The sequence below is a fragment of the Xiphophorus couchianus genome, chromosome 7, assembly GCF_001444195.1.
Source record: "Xiphophorus couchianus chromosome 7, X_couchianus-1.0, whole genome shotgun sequence".
Taxonomy (NCBI): Eukaryota; Metazoa; Chordata; class Actinopteri; order Cyprinodontiformes; family Poeciliidae; genus Xiphophorus; species Xiphophorus couchianus.
The window spans coordinates 7,457,372-7,473,970 of record NC_040234.1 but is presented as its reverse complement, the minus strand read 5'-3'; the positions used below and the strand labels follow the sequence as shown (position 1 = coordinate 7,473,970).

The 16,599-nt window shown below is 43.5% G+C and overlaps 1 protein-coding gene across 2 annotated transcripts in view; it reads right to left on the bottom strand.

Annotated features, from left to right (window-relative positions):
• The window catches only part of sema5ba (sema domain, seven thrombospondin repeats (type 1 and type 1-like), transmembrane domain (TM) and short cytoplasmic domain, (semaphorin) 5Ba), a 241,737-nt gene extending 226,215 nt beyond the window's left edge, over window positions 1-15,522 (bottom strand). The window contains exon 1 of one of the 2 annotated variants that reach the window (XM_028022682.1): window positions 15,254-15,522. The gene's annotated coding sequence lies outside the window, so the exon portion shown is untranslated. The remainder of the gene's footprint in view (window positions 1-15,253) is intronic. The other variant, XM_028022681.1, reaches the window with a different exon arrangement.
• Window positions 15,523-16,599: the final 1,077 nt, after the last annotated feature.

Genomic DNA, 16,599 nt, shown 5'->3' with positions numbered 1-16,599 from the left:
GCTTTGAGGCTGTTTCTATCTATCACAGTCAGACTAAGGTGTGCGCGCAACGGTATTTGCAACATAAATATAATAGGTGGCATTTATGACGTGAATACCGACGTCCTCAATCATCTAATCCCAACTCTGTAAATATCAGCCTCTCCGCGTCAGTGTGAGGGTTGGAATGAGAGTGCGCACTCGGCTGCTTATCTCCGCCATGCAGATGTTTGGCCCCTGGTCTTCCATCACTCCGCTTCCTTGTTAACAGGCTGCAAGCCAGCCGGAGTGTCACGTCTTGACACATATTGCCCGGCTCCTCTTCTTCCCCTTCCGGTACGAACCACTTGTTTTGAAGTTCCAGCACATCCGGGACGCATTTACACCTCAGGAAGATCGACGCGAATAGTTTTGGCTTCTCATCAGCCGAGTGTAGAGGATTGAGTTTAAGGCGACACACAGGTGAGTCTCATTTCCTCTTTGGCCTAATCCAAAGAGAAAAAAAAAATCAATATATCCCGGCTTTAATCCACCAACTCTGAGAAGTAATAGACTTTTTTTCATAATTAATTATTTACATGATTGCAATTATTATTATAATTTCTTTTTAAAGAAAATAACTTATTTTCACTTTCATCTTCCCGGTGAGAAGACGGCGGGGCCTCCCAGAGCCGACCGTCTCTGTTTTTGCCAGGACATTAATCACTGTCACGCTCCTCTGTGCTCTTTCCGTGTCTGCCTGAGTCTGAAATAGACCCGCCGCCTCGCCTCGCCTGGCCTCACTCGCGCCCCCCCCCCCCCGCCCTCAGTCCCGCTCCGCCCCGGCGGAGAACCACCTTCATCGCCATAGCAACCAAAGCCAACCCGAGCGGAGCTGCGGAGGTAGTGGGGCACAAAAAATGTGTTTAACAATCGAAACTCTTGCCGCTTGAGGACGCAGGACCCGACGCGCCATCGCTCCTGTTGCACCCCGGCGGACCTGCTTTCTCAGTCGTGAAAGATAGCACAATCTTAGCACACTGGACTCCCAGCTGATCCCTGCCATGTCAAAAAAAAAAAAAAGTCAAAGTTCCTATTCTTAAGCCTCCACACTCAGACATTAAGTTGGATTCATGTTTTCATTATGTTCTCAATGTGTTCCACCCTCTGAGCCGGTAATTAAGGCCATTCTTTCGGCGGCCTCGGATACAACTCTCCAGACCAAAAATGAGCCTCTCAACGTGTAACATGGATCACAAATCCGCCATTTTGGCAAAGAAAGAGCCGAACCCCCCCACCGGTTCTTTGGCTCGACACCAAGAGCGTTCTGGCAAGAGGCAGAGGAAAAAAGGTTAAGGCTTGCAGCGGAGTGGATCCCTCCCGAACCTCTGGCAGGTTCAGCTCGAGGCGCAGCTTGGTGCTGCTCGCTGGGGTCACCCGGGGTCAAGTGAAAGAAAAGAAAGAGAGCAGACAATAAATAATAAGCCTGTTTGATTCCGTGAGAAATGCCGAGACGTTTTTTTTTTTTTTTTTTTTTACATCTGATACGGGGAGCTGCATCTTTAGCTGTCACATGAAATAATATCTGTTCTCCGTTATTGCCTCTGTTCTGTCACTGGAATAGAATGTTGTCACTTTGAGTGTCAGCAAGAGATATTTATATATTTAATCTGAATGCCTCTGAACCAAACGAACCCCATCTCGGTCCTGGCACATTTCTTCTCTTTGTTGTGCTGCGGATATGAAAGGCTGTATTTTCACCCATTAGGACCTAAAGCTCCCTTTAAAAGCATTCTAAAGACTTTTCTGTGTCTGAAAATACCCCCTACTAATGGAATGCGTCTGAAAAAAAACATCCTGACAGAATTGTCACCCCAAGCCTTTATTTCTTCGCCCTGTGATGCAAACAAAAAACACAGACGGGATTTCAAATTGTTTCCTTTTACTGAAGGCACAGCTAAAGCTTTGATTTGTTTCGGACGACGGCGTACGCGTCCAAAGCCCACTTTTAAAATGACGTTGCAAGATGACGGAAACTGCTGGAGGAGTGGCTGTGATTTCGTTCCATCAGAAACCATCTGTAAATACATGCTTGTTTTGTTTCTTAAAAATGCAAAAACACATAAGAGTCGCAGAATTTGCTGGAAAGACACTGGATACGTCGACATCGAGAATTATTGATTCTTTTTTTGTTGTTTTTATGTGTGAAGTGTCGCCAAACTGGTGGCACAACCTTCCCTGTTTCATCCACATTTTCACTCCACACCTTTGTTGTTCGGTTTCAAGGAGTTATTAGACATGGTGGCAAAACTTGACACTGCTGCTGCGCAAGTTACTCAACAGGTTGTTGCTAGGCAACAACCTGTTGCCTAGCCTTGTTTAGCCCGCTGTTAGAGGTTGACCACTGCAAGGCTTTCTTCTGCCTACACCTCCCAGAATGCTGTGCAGTTCTGGCTCGGAGTTCAGTGAATATTCTATATATTGAATACTCCATCAGATGTATTATCTATTGATATTGATCACGTGTTATTGATTTGTCCCGTATTTTCACCCTAGTGTGAGTATAAATGTACCAAGCAGTATGTCGTTTTTCTCAGTCCTTAAGCCAAAGTGGCGCCCATTAGCTTTTAGTCTTTCTGATTTTAGTTTAGAGAAATTATGTTAGATATATAAATAGGCTGTAAACACAATTGTAGTTGTTAGCAAGAGGTGAAATGATTCCATGTTGGCAGCAGTAAAAAAAAAAACGGATTCTATGGTTTTTTATTAGCTTTTTTCTTTTGTATTTAACTTGTTTTACGTTGGTGTACAGCACCTTGGTCCTACCGCCGGTGTTGTTTCAAGTGCGCTCTATACATAAATTGACTTTCACAGAAAGGACAGAGGTCAGGGGCATCCTGTAAATGTCGCCACTCTGTTGAAAAATAAAAACGATTGATTAAAATGACAATGAAGTCTGTCAGGAGAGGAAGCAACCGCAGAAAATGAACTTCTCTTCTAAACGCAGACAAAACAGCCATCTTTCCTCAAATTGTAACCAAGATAGAAACACAAGACACACAACAGTATTCAAAGCAGCCAGGTTAACTTCCTGCTGTTATTGTGTCTTATGCACTTGCAGCTGCTCTGCTGCAGCTTCCCTTTGTGGATCTCAGTTAAATCTCTGTGTAAATTCTGAATTAATGCCGCTGTAATCCTCCTCCTCGCTATCTTGACCGCAGGTTGTCATTCTGCTGTAATTCTGACCTCTGGGCCTGTATTCACTTCACTATGCTACTCTGACAAGGCGACCTCAGGCTTCCCGTATCAATTTCTGCATAATTTCATTCTGTTCTTCTTTCTCTTTTTTTCTTCCAAATCCAAGAGCTGTACACTAGGAGCAAACATACTGAGAAGAGATACATTGTTAAAAAAAAAAGGGTTTTGAAAGGAAAACGATCACACTTAACCGAATCAAACAAATTGCTCCTAAATTCACAGAGGTTCAGAAAATATGCTCGTTTTTACAAAGAGCGGTTCCTGTTAACACGCTGCCAAGTACACACAGTCAGAAGAGCGAACACAGCAGTGAGCATAAGCTCACAAATAGTTCTTGTGAAAACAGTGTGGTAACCGAGAGATGCAATTATGCGCAACTCGCACTCCTCGAGATGCAAGGTTAGTCCTTTCATAAGACGAACAGGAGAGAACATTTCCAGGCTCTTTGTTTTTTTACCAGGCAAAAAGGAGAATACGAGAAGACAACGACAATAAATGTTACAATCACAGAGCAGTACTGTGCATTTGAAATTGTTGGTATTATGTTTGGCTCTGACTGGCTTGTGAAAGTCACGCATTTTCTAAATCTTTTTTGTGAATTATATGTTGGCTGAGATCAATTCGTTGATTGTTAAAGAAGAGTTAGCTTAGTTCGCCTAGTTTCTCACAAAAACTCCTTATGATTTAGAGAGACCAGTTCATATTTTCGGGACTGTGGGAGGAAGTCGGGAGTATCTGGAGAGAACCCACATAAGCACAGGGAGAACGAGCAAACTCCACATAGAAAGACCCCAGGTTGGGATTTGAGCCCAGCTCCATCTTACTGTAAGACAACAGTGCTAGCAACTGTTAACTTTGTGCAAAAATTATGCATTCCAAGCATTATGTACTTGCATTTTTGGATGCTAATGTAAGATTTAGCCAGCTGGACAGAGTCCGACAGCAGCAGATGCTCACATGTACGCCAGTTCCCAAACTGCTAAAGGTCGCAGCGTGTTGGAAACAGACGAGAACGAGGAAAACAGATATTATCACGTGACTGATTTCTTTTACTAACTGAAACACAATCTCAACATCGTGCCGGTCTATTTTCCCCGTAACATTGTGCGGAAACATCTTCTCAAACATCAAGAAAACGACAGGAATGGGGAGTAAAAAAGGAGTGAATCTCAGGTACTTAAACGGACAGTTCTTCATCGGCTACTTGTACATTTTTCTGCTGTGTTATTCTCCAAGCCAAAATCTGGGTGAGGTGCAACTTCTCTGAAGGACATTAAGTGTGGAATCATTCGAAAAATGCTACTAATCCAAACCTTGGCATGTGGCTGTTCAATTATACGTGTTACAGGAACGCAGAGGAGAGGCCAGCTGCCTGATTTTGCTAACCACTATTACCCAAGCCTACCAATAAACGACAGAGCGTCCAAGACCACACGTATTCACAGCTGTAAACACAGACATTCCAATAAACAGCCACATTCACCAGAATCAGACTGTTGACCGGCAGAGATCCATGAGCTGCGCTGCTCTCTAATGAGCCAGCCTCCCCAGAGGCAGCTAATCACAATCTGACTCTGGAAACAACAGCCAGCCTGATGAAACTGTAGCACATCGGCAACCCTTCTCAAAATTTGTCTAATAGCCTTCAAAACCTCTCGCACTGACGCAATACCAAACATAATGCACAGTGCTTTACAGCAGGACGACGGATAAAGACGTTTTTAAGGTCGCTCTGCTTATTTTCAGAGCGTGAATTCATAACTGGATAAGTGCCCCAGGAGTTTCGAGTGTGCCTGCCTCCAATCCCGGTTTGAGGGGCTTACAACAAACCTATTATTACAAACTGAGTGATTCTGTGCGGAAGAGACAGGGCCATTGCAGAGAACGTCGGTGGTAAAATTAAACCCTATTCCACAAGGAGATGTTTTTTTCTTCTTCTTCTTAAAGTAGCATTCAGAACCATTATAAGGCAGCAAATCCTTGAGAAGAATGCTTGAGGATTCAATGCAACCGTACGACATCAGTCATTTTCCTATTAATGTTGAGTGTATTAAAGGAAAACTACGTAAAAGCAGTCCTTTCAACATCCACCTGTGACCATGTGGATAGTCTTTACTTGGACATAACCTACCAATTCCCTGAAAAACGTATGTATTACATTTCAAAGTGACAGGGCGTTTTAACTCGATGTATAAATAAATCAATGAGGAACAACAAAATACTGTTTCCAGACCTGAATACGATTACTGTGGGAAATTTGGCACTAGAGTTTCAAAAGGCTCTTTTTGCTGCCTACAGTAAATAAAAACCCAAATGAGGGGAATGTGTTTTGACACAACTGTGCTCCCCGTTCAAATAAAATTTAGTCTCAGAGACAACATTAAAGCTGTTCTGGCGGTTCCGAATTAAAAATGTAAGGATTCCGAAAAGGTAATCCCTCTGGCAGTAATAATCACAAGGCTAATATGGATTCATGGTATAAATAAAACATCCACAGTGCTCATCACCTCTGCAAACGTCTGTGGTCATTTTTCTTTATCGATGTCTATGATTAAGTATTGATTGATTTGGTTGGGTAGAACGATGGCGCAGATGATCAGGAACAAATGGGTTTTTGGTTGGCTGACTGACAGGTGAATGTTAGACTAAAACACAAAAACTTAGATTGTTTTCCATCTCTGAACACACCATATCAAGCCTCCTAACCACAAACCACATTGGTAAACCTGTTGTGATGAGATAAGTGGGGGTTTAAAACGCCTTAAAATGTTGCACAACTTAAATCATCCTGCAATGACATGTGGGAACACAAGATTACAGGAAAGGAGAATGTTCCGGTGTTCTGTTGTATATGTCATGTTATTATTTAATCTGTTGTGGATTGGTGAGGGGCGGGATCACGTGGTATTAGTGATTGTAGATCACCTGTTGCGGACCTAGTGACTTTAGTGAGTGGGTGATGGGGGAGGTTTACTTTTTGCTGACCGCCTTATGCTAGTATGGTTTTTTTGTCCTTGATCACTGTTTAAACCTGCGGATCCGGTTTTAATGCTCTTTTGGACACTGTTCTTGAATATTGACAATATGACAAAATAAAACCATCTTAACTGCATCCTGGATTGGCGTTTTTGATCAGCTGGCGTGTTAACAAGGATTCCCCTATTCAGCTGCTCGGCGACTTTGTTTGACAGTCGCTAATATAATCTATCCAAGGTTATTCAGAAGCCTTACATTTGGTTACATGTTTAGCTCCTGATGGAAGAGAGTTCTTTAGAGTTACAACCACAGGGAGTCACAGTTAACTAGAACTTATGTTGGCTTTTACCAGATCGCAACCCAACTTAACACCTGTGGTAGATTTTGGACAGGCGTTTTAGACAGACCTACCCAAGCCAACACTGGTTTCTAGAATCAGTGTCAAGATCCAGATAAGCTGTTCTGGCATCCCATCGTCACTCTGTCAGTCCCTTGCTTTTGTGCTGTTTATCTTATTAGCTTTCTGAAGACGTCACCATTAGGACAAATGAAAATGCTTCTGTATCAATCCCGCTCATTGATACGGGAAATTGCTTGATTTATGTCTCCGTAATCCAGCCTTGAAAACCAAAGAAATCAACCTTCTTCAACATGGCAATTGTTGATTCTCAGTAGATGCTCATCTTCCTTAAATATCCTCAGTGACGTCTAACGTGAAATAAGAGCACTCCAATGTCTTTAAAACTATCTATTAGCCCATAGAGCTCAAAGAAACCCACAGTAAAGGGGTATTCTAGGAGCGGAACGAGAACAATGTTCCCACCGTCCCCACAATGAGCACAACACCCATCTTCCAACTCAATCCTCTGGGTCACATCAAGCTTTGAATAAGTTCCCTTCCTAAAGCTTCTAGGGGTTTCAGCCGTGCATCCAGAGCATCAATGGAAACAGTGTGCACCCCCAGCCGCCCCCACCGCCACCCCTGCAATGGCCAAATCAACTGTGGGAGCACTTTCTTTTCCTTTCGCCCTTCTTTTATTCTCATCCTGCTCAGACCATGCCAAGGTTCAACAGAAGAGGGACGGAAAAAATAAAAAAAAGGCGCATGCCTTCACGTCCGCTTCGCATGCACACAAAGGGGTAAAAAAAAAAAGCTCAGATTGCTCAGACATGCACGCATGCGTACACGCACATGTGCGCACCTCGAATAAAACCGAGAGAGGCAGAAATCACTGAAATGATTAAGTTCAAGTTTAAGGATGCCCTTCTACAAATAATCGTCCAAAATGTCTCACTAGGGTTTTGCTCGTTCGGACACTAAAATCATCTGTATATGAAAGAGGATGCCCTACAATTTGGCTGCACTCTGATTGTCTTTGGAGTTTTTTGTGTCCTCCCTATTCAGACAGAAACTACTGTTGCATAAATTTGCAAGTTTAAAAGGCTCGACCCAGCTTGTTTTATGCCCTAAGTAGTGCATTCTACTCTAGCCTATATCTTTTCTTTGTGATAGCGACCAAGGATAGGTGAAACAAACACGATGATGTCGACGCGACATATTGAGACTGCTGGGTCGGATCAAGCGTTAATTAGCGGCGTTGCAGACAGAATGCGGGAACGCTCGCTTCCATATCGGATTTCACAGACAGGGAGGTTGTGTGTCAGAGCAGAGCAAGGCCAGGTTACAGACAGAGGGAGGCCTGTGAGTGAAGGCCTCTGCATTCAGGAACAATGAGATCCTAGGAGACTGACGGGACTCAGAGAGACAGGGTGGAATTATTCATTTCAACGCTCCTGCTCAGACCACCGGCTTCCCGCTGTAATTGTCCGCTAATTACGAGCTGCACTTTCTCCCTCAGTGCCCAAAGATCACGCCCGCATTTTCATCTGGTTGTTGTTAAGGTGAGCCACAGCCTACAAGTTCTCTACTGACAGCAAAACTGGCCACGGACCGCTACGAAATGCAGCAAAACAAAAAAGTGTAAGCCGAATCCAAGAGCGAAATTCCTCGCTAGGAAACAGCCGAGGAGTGATTTCATTTTGAATAAAGCGAAGGGAGCTCAGGTACAGGACCTCAATCAGGTTTCGGAGTGCGTGCGAATTGAAAATGGCGACATTTGTGTCACCGCTGTGGGACAACATAATCACATTCAGGTGACGCGGCTCTGCATTCCCGCTGTAAAGAACAGGAGGATATTGAGGTGAAAAGCTGCCATCTCAAATCATAGCGCCCGAAGCTATGATTTCAGATCTGGTGTCATATTTACATAAGAGTGAGCAACACACCCTTCGATGTTGTCCTGAATACACAGGGCGACTTTCAAGAGACGTCTCGCTCTGTGTGCGTCTTCCTTCTCCTTAAATGCCTGAAACGAAAGAGGAGGATGTCTACATTGTGACTTACTACCATCCTCCTTGGGGAAAACCACACTGAAGTGCTAAAAGAAAAAAAAAACTATTCACATCCATAAGGTTTTCCACATGTGTCTTAACACAAGGGAGTAGCTTAAAGCAGGATTTGATTATGAACAACTCTTCTAAGCTTCAGACATCTCATCGACTTTTGTTCAAGACATGAATAAGAGTATGGCACAACTGAGCCTCACCATCGTCTTCCTATGCTATTCCGCTCGATTCAAATCTCGCTTACACTTCAATCTGTGCTTTCTCCTATTCACTTGGATTCCTCCATTAGAAGTCGAACCGAACAGAAGGAGAAGTTGTAAACAATAATGTTGATTTTGTGTGCCGTTTTTGAATTGTAGTTTGCCTGTGGTTTTAGTAATACTGGCAGTGAAAGTGAATGGAGCCATTCAGTCTGTGTTGGCCACGCTTTCAAATTCTGAATTAACATTAATAGCCGTCTTTTTCGGCTCTGCACCTCTGTCTTTGCAGTGGAGGATGGTTGTTTACATTTTCCGGTAAGATTCATTGGGTCAAACTACATACGTCATCGGCAAATGTTAGCGATTGGGTGAAATGTAAAACCTAAACAGAGTCCAGGCATCCAGCAACCAATTATTTCTCAATAGTCAAGAGCCCGGACCCCCTGTGCAAAGCAAATAGCATTGGACCAGGGGCTGGTTGTTGCCAGCCCCTGATATCCGGCCTGACATCTTGGCAAGACATGGCCATCCACCTAACCCAGGAAGTTGAGTAGGGAAAGCATTAGTCAAATATTAATCAAATGTAGCCATGTGATCCATGGTAACTATCAAGATCCATTGTTCAAGTGGTAAAACATCTATCCTCCACAAATCTGCCTTCTATCACAGAAAACTAACACAGTACATCACCTTGAACACACCATTCCCACTACAAAAATGGTGGAGGGGATTCTTTTCTTTCAGCAGGCACAAGGAACCTAATCAGAGTTAGCCTAGCCATCGCCTTCCTATACGACAAACCACTCGATTCCCAGCTCCCTTCAGTGCATCCTCTGGGATTTCTCCCATGGAACTCCATTTCTATATAGGGTTGTAATTTGTCTACGACAGGGAAAAGAAGTAACGAAGCCATTCTGTCCGTGTTGGCCACGCCTACAAATACTGAGCAATTAAAGTCGGAGCAAGAGGAATGTCTGAGTGATTTTATTGCTGGAAAAGGTGTTATGGGGCAAGTCCCTGCACAGTTGTTTACATTTCCATTAGCAATGGGGTAAAATGTAAAACTTCGACAGAGTTCACACCTCAAGCAAGCAATTGTTTCTCAATAGACAGGGGTCCAGACCCTCTGTGTGAAGTAAAGCATAGGAAAAGGGGCTGGTTTTTACTAGGCTGGGTCAGTTTAAGATAAGATAAGATTTATTTGTCATTGTCATCAACAGATTACAATGAGATTGAGATTTGCTCGACTCGAGTTAAGATGCAGGTTATGTGTATATAATATACAAAGATAAAGAAATAAATAGTACAAAATGAGAAATAAATAGACATCAGAAGATGGTTGCAGCGCCTGGAGGTGTCGCAACAGAATTTACATTTTTTAACAAAGTTGTGTCAAGAGCAGAAGTTCTTATGCCTTTGAAGTTAGTGCCATGATTGCCATCGGGTAAAAACTGTTTTTTAGGCGATTTGTTCTGGTTTTTATTGCTCTGTATCTCTTGCCTGATGGCAGCAGCTGGAAGAGACCATGGCCAGGATGTGAAGAGTCATTTAAAATGTCCAAAACTTTCTTGCGGAGCCTGGAAGTGTAAATCTGTTCCATAGTGGGGAGATGGTTCAGCCTATGGTTCTCTCTGCTGCCCTAACAACCCTCTGGAGCGCCTTCTTGTCCGCAGATGTGCTACTGCCGTACCAGACACACAGACTGTACGTGAGCACACTCTCTATGGAGCAGTGATAGAAGGCCTGCAGCAGGTCTGAGGGGAGACGGTTCTTCTTGAGTATTCTCAGAAAGTACAGTCTCTGCTGTGCCTTCTTCAACAGCTCCTTGGTGTTGGTGCTCTAGGTTGATGGAAAGAAGCTTGGAACTAACTAAGACAAGGTAATCCTGGACCAGAACCTGTTACACGTGATTTGAAAATGGACTGGAAATTTAACCTCTAGCAGACCAGTGACCCAAAACACACTGTCAAAGCTCCAAAGTTGGATTGCCCTATTAGATTCAGGACTTAGGTACTGAATCTACAATCTTTTCACATATGCTCTATTTAATCTGACTGAGCTTGAGCTATTTTGCCAAGAAGAATTGGCAGATATTCCTGTCTCTAGGTGACCAAATCCGGTAGAGTCACACCCTGAAAGACTTGCAGCTGTAACCACATCATGTAGTGATTCTGCAAAGTATTGACTTCCAGCCAGCATAATGAATTGCCCCTAACAACCAAAGGGAAAAAAAGTGAAGTCTGGTCCACTTGAGAGACAGCAGATGTTCTGAAAAACTGATTTTACATAGACGACAGGTTTCCAAAAAGCTTGAGAAATGCCATGCTGTAAAAACGGTTTGCTTCAACTCTCTGACTCACTTTGGCTCGGCGGGTGGGAAAAGCTGCACCTGAAGATGACAAAAGAAGTCACTCCACGCTGGGATGAAACATTGTTTTTCCCTCGAATTTCTCAATGCGCTTGTGAGAACTGTTGATAAAAGCCGGTGAGAGGAAATTACACAAAGAGCGTGGCACTAGACTAGACTTAATCATGCCTCTTATCTGCATCCGTCTGTTATCTCTTTAGACAGACAGATTCACCGCAACACCCACACGCTTTGTGAAGGTCAGACCGTACTCCTCCTTTTGTTCTCAGGGTAATTTCAGATGAACGAGAGGACAGATCAAGTTCTCCTGGCATTAAACTTTCATAGCCGTTTGTCCCTCTCAAATCATGCCCGACAACAAAAAACAATTCAAATGGCGCGGTTTACAAATTTCAGGTAAAGAGGCCGCCGCCTCGTCTACTCTATGACACTTATCATATTTGTTAATGGGGATGAATTATTCATGCCGGCATCAGATGACACGCAGATACGAGCTCCTGCGTGTCATTGAAACAAAACGATCCCACACGCTGTACAGCAGGGACAAAGAGAACCGGGAAGAAGGTGAAAGTAGAGAAAGAAGTAGTTCAGGAGGCTGAGAAAGGGGAGAATGTTGGGAGTGTTTTTGGGGCGCTGGTTTGGTACCCCTCTCACCCAACCCACCCAGCCACCCACCTGTCAAGAGACCCTCATAAGTTCATCAAAGATGAAAACCTCTTTTCCATTTGAAAGGACGGAACCGGGAAACTAAAGGAGGCTCCTAGGCTTACAAAGGCGTTAATCATCCATAGGACAAGCATGTGGGCCTGACAAAACCAGGAAGGAATAAATGAATATCAATCAAAAGTTGTTGGGGGGATAAATGTATATATGGCATTCATCGCACGTGTTGACGAGCGAACAAAGCAACAAAAACCGAAGTCAAGCCAACTCCACAGGGTACAGATGAGGCTGTTAAAATGTATGGCTGAATATGCATGAGGACGGGATAACGATATGATTTGTCACTAAGTTAAGATTAATTGATTGATTTCATGCCACCAAATACTTTTCTCTGCGCGCTTCTGAAAGGCACAGTTGTTTCAAAGCACAACAGGGGTTGCTGCCAAAGGATTTTCAGAGGGTTGAGTCACTAACGGTTTGGGACACCTCAAAATGCAAAAAGTCCAGAATTCAATGAGTTTGACGATGCTTGTCGTCTGAGATTTAAAGCTAGGAGCCAGGATTTCCGGCAAAATAAATCAAATTCCCTTTTACGTTTCAATTTCAACCCACAGGGGAAAAGTTTTCTTTTATGCTTTGCTATGTTGTTATCATTAATTAATCTAGATTCGAGAAACACACCTGCCTGGTAGCATCACACAAGGAATAAAGCAGCTGATTAACGTTCTTTTTAGAAGAAGAAGAAGAATTACTTTATTCATCCCAGCAGGGAAATTATTTCGCAGTTACAGCAAGAATTTTTTATACACAGATTAACACACACACAACGGGAGCTGCGTCTGCAGGCAGCCAGCTGAGCCGGCGCCATTTTTGAAGGAGGACATGCGGAAAAGGTCGTCGGGACCGGGAGTCGAACCCGCGACTAACCCGCGAGGTCTAAGGCCTCCAAATGTGGGGCGTGCTAACCCCCTGCGCCACCACAGCACGCCCCAATTAGATTGACCATCTGTGTTTTTCTATTCGTTTTTGCCTCTTCGATCTCAACTTCCTTCCATACTCCTACTTCAAATATGTATTGAGAGTCAGATTTGAAAACACAGTTGGGGTTATGGTTAGGTTTAGGGTGAGTCCTAACCCTAACCCAGGGAAACATTGGTTAACAAATAAAACACACAAAAGCAGCTTGTTAAGACGAGCAGAACAGACTGAAGTGGAACTATTAGCGGTTCAGAATCTGTCAAAAGTTGCTCTTCGGCTGTTAGTTTCACTAATTCCTGCCGATAAGCTCGATTTCTTGCATCTCTGTGATGGCAGTGATTCAAATACAAGCAAACCATAATTAGCAGGGTTCTGTTTGCTTGGGAGGTTGTTTTTTTTTTTTTAATGAATTTTGAGAACTTTGTATAACTTGCTGCTGGTACATCTGAAATCTTCCCAACGTGGTGACAGTAAATAATTTATTCCCCCCACTCTATTCTTCATTTCCCAGCTACATTACCTTTAAACGCTGTCTTTTATGGAAGACAAACGAGCAGAAATAAAAAATGAAGAGATGATGTTGTGACGGCCAGCAAAATTACAGGGGGCCTCCCGCCCTCCCAGCCCCCTTTGGCACCATCAAGCACTTAATCCAAAGCACAAACTTGTCAACCTTTGCCAACACAAACTCCTGCCATGCTCGATCGGATTTTAAAGCTGTTTTACTCCTAACGAGTGCAGCGCCAATTTGTGATGTTGACGCCGAACAACAGCATTTCAATGAAATTCTGCGCACGCCGCAGTCCGGATAAGGCGAAACTGCCACCCTAAGCAGTCCTGAGCCACTCTCCTGACATGTATAAGAAAAAAGTTGTTTGATTCATGCGGTAGGACTGAGTGTGATATTTTCAGCAATGAAGACAGGCAGGAAATGGAGCAAATCTGTTTAAGAGCCAATGGCAGATAAAAGCTTGTTCAAAGGTGCTTGAAATGTAAGCACTTCAGACGGGAAAAGTCACCCAAGCGATCATCCGTGAAAGCAACCAACTTTATAAATGTCTTTATTCATTTGTTGGACCTTTGCTCCACCACACTGAAGCCGGTTTTTTTTTCCTGCTTCTGTGCCAGTGAACGTCACCTGGTAAGGTGCAGCACAGTACCGCTCAACACTGCCCTCTGTCGGGGCTTTAAGGAAAAGCTCCACAGATTCAACTCCCCATTAATCAGCTTCAAAAAACATGCAAGGAGAGCTTCTAATGCCTTTTTTCTTTTCATCACGTTCAACCTTTCTTTGGTCGTGTCATTTGCAGTCCAGTGGATCTCTCCCTGTCGGACATTTATCCTTGTTTAAGGATTCGCGATTAAGCGAAATCTGGACTGGATCAAGGAGAAACGGGAGAAGCAATCCATCCCAAGTGACAAGCTCATGAATACAGACTTTCTGGGCTCAAGTATAAGCGATATCAGCCTCGAAGGTGATTGTAAATTATTATTATTATTTTTATTTAAAAAGAAATTCTGGGGGTAAAATGTGAAACACGTGTAATGCTTCTTCCCGCGCGTAAAAGCTGCTTATGTAGACAATGAAAGCCACCAGATACAATTGACCATGCCTTAATTGTAACAGGAAAAACAAGGATGACAAGAGTCAAACGAGAGCTTAGATTTTTGTTAGACAGTTTTTTTTGTCGCAAATGAAGCTTCACCCACATACACACGCACACACAAATCTCTGCGCGATAGATTTATTTCTTTTTTCTTTAGCCCCTTTCCTAAACTGCTATTCTCAGTGGACTCCAGGAGCACAAAGTAAGTTTGAGACAGAGCTACTGTCGGGCAGGCTGAGGCAGCTCCTGCAGCCCACAAATGCGCCTCTGATCCTGGGATGAAACGTGAGTGGAAAGTAAAACTGGCCAGGCATAAAAAAAAAAAAACTACAACATTTAATAATAATAAAAAAAAACCCTTCCCTTAACAACACCTTGACATAGAAGAAACAACCAAAAATGTTGAAGCCTAAATAAAGAAAGTGAGAAAATGTTGTAGAAAGTGTCTGCGATTTTATATTATTTATAATAAAAAGAGCAAAACCCCTAATTATGCACATGGTATTGTGTTGAAGGAGGGTTGGTCCCGAGAGAGACGGACCCCTCCGCATGCCTGAATAGAGCTCCAAAGTGGCCACACCATTACTGATTGTGGGTGGTGTGCATGCAATAAGCGGCTTGTTTACTGTGTAAATGATAATAAGAAAAATAATGACTCAATGTCAGATTACATTATTTCCGCCCCTGAATGCAAAACCGATGCAGAATCCGACCTGAAAACTGAGCGACCACACACCCGAAAAAGTGCTTTGCTTTTCTCATCCCAAGGCATTCTTTGCAACAACAAAAGAAAAGTGATGTGGGTTTTTTTTTTTTTTTTTTTCTTTCTTTCCTCTTACCTCTAATGCGGGTTGTATTCCTCTGGACCATGAAAAAAAAAAATGCCAGTCGGATGAAAACACATAAAAAAAAACAAATAAATAAAAACAAACAACAAGGGGGAAGGAGGTAGTGGGAGGGGAGGGAGGGGGCGTAAAAGATCTCGCACTTTTCTGCAGCGGAGCCAGAATAGAAACAGGCTCTACGTGTTTCCTCAGCCACTGCGCGTTCCTCTCCGAGAGACCTGCAGCCGATAACTGCGCTCTCTGCTCCTCCGTCGGGCGATACCACCGGGCTAAAGAGGGGAGGGGGAGGCGGGGAGAGGAGAGAGAACCGGGGAAGGAGAAGAAAAGGAGGGAGGAGGCTGTGGGAGGGAGTGGAGAGAGAGAGAGAGATGGGGCCGATTTGCAGGCGAGGTGGGGAGGAAAGACGCGCGCAACCTGCCAGAACTGGAAGTGTGTGTGCGTGCGTGTGCATTGGGTGTGTGTGTGTGTGCGTGTGTGTGCGTGGGTGTGTTGGTCGCTGCGGACTCCAGACCGGATCAAAATGAAGAGAGCCCGGGGCTTCTGGGAAACGATTTGGCCCCTGCATGTTGGTGGGGGGTGTGCTGGAGCCTGTACCTGCGGTGTCTGCGCTGGGTGGTGGTGGTGGTGGTGGTAATCTAGCAATTGAACTCCCTGGGCATCAAGGAACCTTTAACAACAAACACAAGTTTTGTCTCATCTGCGCAGATGCAAAACTAGCCAAGGTGGATCTGTTTTAGTCAACTCTGTTATATTCTATTCTGGACATTTTTTCTTTAAAGTTCATAGTTTAAACTTATACCTATTCTATTTTGGACATTTAAAAAAATAAGCAAAGCAACAGAAACAACAAATAAAATGAATTGTTAAGTCTCTGTAAACAAAGCCATCCTTCAAAAAACAGCGCTAGTAAGACCGAAGGCTTTTGTTGTCCAGTTTTTGGTAGAAAGAGAGAAGAGAGAGAGAGAAAAGAGCAAAATGATAAATCATGCAAACGGGAATTATTGAGCTTGTTTTCATTTATCTGTTTAATTGAATTATTATTTATTGCTTGACATTTTGCACCGTTTCTTACTTAAATTTGTTGGATTCCTTCCAAAAACCAAGCTTTTGAGGCTAGGCCGTACATTTCCAACCATGTAGAAGCCAGGGGACCGACTCTTAAGTTTAGCTGCTTAATGATGGGTGTTTGGTATCATTGTATCATCCTGCTGGTACGTAGACACTACTAATCATTATGCAGTGTTCTTATAGGTCTGAAAGCCTTACCTTGCAGGCAGATTATGCAGACTGGTATTAAAGAAAAGCTACCAAACAGACAGACTACAATCTTGTCCACAATA